General features: G+C 47.8%; 1 pseudogene; it reads right to left on the minus strand.

Annotated features, from left to right (window-relative positions):
- Positions 1-1,742, minus strand: part of LOC115283416 — a 2,396-nt pseudogene extending 654 nt beyond the window's left edge.
- Between the last annotated feature and the right edge of the window lie 1,460 nt (positions 1,743-3,202).

Raw genomic sequence — 3,202 nt, forward strand, 5'->3', positions numbered from 1 at the left:
TTCTTCTTCTTCTTCTTCTTCTTCTTCTTCTTCTTCTTCTTCTTCTTCTTCTTCTTCTTCCTCTTCTTCTTGTGAGTCTTCTTGGTGGAGGCGTCCTTCTTGACCTCAGCACCCTGGCTAGGGGGTGTTGGCTTAATGGCATCGCCAGTGGTATCTGCTGCCTCCTCTGTTCTGTTCATAGAGGGTGATTCCCCTTCTCCCTTGTGGGTAAGTTTCCATTGCTTTTCACGTGACCATTCTCCTGTCCGTTTACCTTAACAGGGAAGCCCAAGCTGCCTCCTTTGTGGTCAATTGGCTCCAGGGAGTCTTGGAGCTCTGGCTGCCTATGATGCGGGGGTTGCTGGGGGTCGCCTGGAGCCACCCCCCTTTCCCTCTTCCCCCTTGCACTGCAGTGGGTAGTTCAGCTGGTTTGGCCTGGCCAGCAAAGGGGTTCGGCTCATGCCTGAGGGGGAAGCGTATGGGGGTGAATGGAGCTGCACCCCCTTTCCACCTCAAGACCCACTAGCTGTGCCCGCTGCCCTGTGCTAGAACCTATAACACATCTTATTTATCCATTCACCATTGATGGACATTTAGGCCAACTCCATAATTTGCCTATTGATGATAGCACTGCTGTAAATAATGAAATGTTTTGTTTTGTTTTGTTTTGATATTCTTTGGGTAAATACCTAGTAGTGCAATTGCTGCGTCATAGAATAGTTCCACTTTTCATTTTTTGAGTAACCTCCATACTGTTTTCCAGAGTAGCAACACCAGTCTGCATTCCCACCAACAGTGTAAGAGGGTTTCCCTTTCTCCACATCCTTGCCAATATCTGTTGTTTGCTGAGTTGTTAATTTTAGCCATTCTGAGAGGTATAAGGTGGTATCTCATTGTGGCTTTGATTTATATTTCTCTGGTGATGAGTGATTTTGAGTATCTTTTCATGTGCCTGTTAGCCATCTGGATGTCTTCATGGAAGTGTCTCTTCATATCGTCTGCCCATTTCTTCACTGTATTATTTGTTTTTGGGTGTTGATTTTGATAACTTCTTTATAGATTTTGGATGCTAACCTTTTACCCGATGGGTCATTTGCAAATATCTTCTCCCATTCCATTGGTTGCTGTTTAGTTTTGTTGAGTGTTTCCTTTGCTGTGCAGAAGTTTTTTATCTTTATGAGGTCCCAATGTTCATTTTTGCTTTTGTTTCCCTAGCCTCTGTAGACATGTTAAGTAAGAATTTGCTGCAGCCAAGGTCAAAGAGGTTGCTGACTGTTTGGTCCTGTAGGATTTTGATGGTTTCCAATATTACATTTAGGTGTTTTATCCATTTGAGTTTATTTTTGTGTTTGGTATAAGAAAGGGTTCCAGGCTCGCTCCACATGGATCCAGTGTGTTGTTGAAGTCTGTGAACCTGAGTTTAGGCTGGCCGGGCCTAAATTCATAATAAAACCCTTTGCTTTTGCATGCGTGATTTGGCCTCCCTGGCAGTTTCTGGTTTTGGGGGGCGATATTAAAATCTGGGTACAACATATGGGGCCTCTCCCGGGATATCCCCCCTCAGAGCCCCTGGGACCCTGACACGTTGGGCTTAATTGCCAGCTGGTGAGTGCACTCATTTCTTGTCCTTCTGTGTGCATCTGTCTGTCTGGGTTTTCGGACCCTCTGGGTCCTTTGGGACCATCAGTTGTCTGACTGATCAGTTTGGTTTGTGGGGCTTCAAAGAAGCTAGGTGGATGCGCCGTGTTAAAGCTCAGGGCCATGGGTGCCAGGAGACATCTTGGACCCACAGGACCAGAGAGGGATTCAGCCTTCGGCACCCCTTTTTCATTCACTCTGAGGCAAACCTGGGGAGGGATTCAGCCTCCGGAGCCTCTTGTGGTTTGGTTGCAACAGCGTTTGTTCAGGGGTGAGGATTAAAAGTCTGGAGAGGGATTCAGCCTCTGGCACACCAGAGAGGGATCCAGCCTCTGGAGTTTATTGAAGCCGAGGGGACCAAGGGGGGCGATTGGAATTTGACTCCCTTGGTCCAGAGGGTCCCCACTGGTGGCAGCAGTGTGACCCCTTTAGGTACAGGGGAAGACTGGGGCAGGTCTCCTCTTGTCAGACGGACTCCAGAGTATACACGGGTGAGGGCAGGTTCCGTGGCTCTGGTGTCAAAACGGCCTGCTGGCAGGGGGAACCTGGGGCTGGAGTAAGTAAGTCTCCTCTTGCCAGGATTCTGGTGGCTCTCTGGAACAGGTCGTACATCGGTGGCTCAAGGGAAAGCTGGGTGCCCTTGGCTTAGCCATAGAGCCAACTTGTGTCTGTCTCTTTGTGCATCTGTTTATGGTGTGGTATGTTTCTGTGTGCTTTGTTTGTATAAGTCCTCCTCGGGAGGGAGGCAAAGTGTTTGAATTCCATGGGCAAGCGTCGTTACCTGTTCACATTCGTGGAGATACAAGTGGCAAGTGCAGCATCTGTTGAAGATACAGGTGTAGGTAGGGCACTCACTCGTGTTTGTGTAAGGTTTGAGAGAGGGTCAAGTCCCGTGGCGCTTGCAGGGACCCCAGCGAATGCACAGGTTAAGATTCAGGTGAGACATCAGGTGGGTTTATGTGAGTCCTGCACACACCGGAAGGTGGATCAAGAAAAGGTCAGGCGGGTAAGTAGCAGTCCCGCATATGGCTGGAAAAGAGATGAGTTCCGTGGCTCTAATGTTTTTGTTGGAGACTCTTGTGTATACCTCTCTGTGCATCTGTTTGCTGTGCATCTGTTTGTCTAAGTATAATTTTTGTTGTGACTCTGACTGACGAGGACATGGGACAATCTACTTCAAACACATAGATCTTTTTTGCAGGAACAAATAGCCGACCTTCAACGTTGGATGGCCAGAAGATGGAACCTTTCACCCTGGTTAAAATGTTTCCTTTCTCCTAGGATCTTAGTGGCCAAGAAAATTACTTCCGCCTGAGAAACTAAAAGTATTGTAGCTCTTCAATAACATTTCTGGCTTCCCCTCCCACTCTTTGTTTCTGCACCCACGTGGGTGTGATATGCCTCATTGTTTCCTCCCAGACTCAGGGGCTAAGAGCAAAAGGCACTCCCAAGGACAGCTAGGTTTTGGGAGCTGGGGAGGCACTCTTGTTTTTTCTGCCACCCTGAAAATGGTGTCAGTAATCTGTAAAAGTCACCTGTTAGAACCTATGGAGGTAAGCTAGTTTATCATCTGAATTTTAAATGC

The sequence above is a fragment of the Suricata suricatta genome, chromosome X (genome assembly GCF_006229205.1).
Source record: "Suricata suricatta isolate VVHF042 chromosome X, meerkat_22Aug2017_6uvM2_HiC, whole genome shotgun sequence".
Taxonomy (NCBI): Eukaryota; Metazoa; Chordata; class Mammalia; order Carnivora; family Herpestidae; genus Suricata; species Suricata suricatta.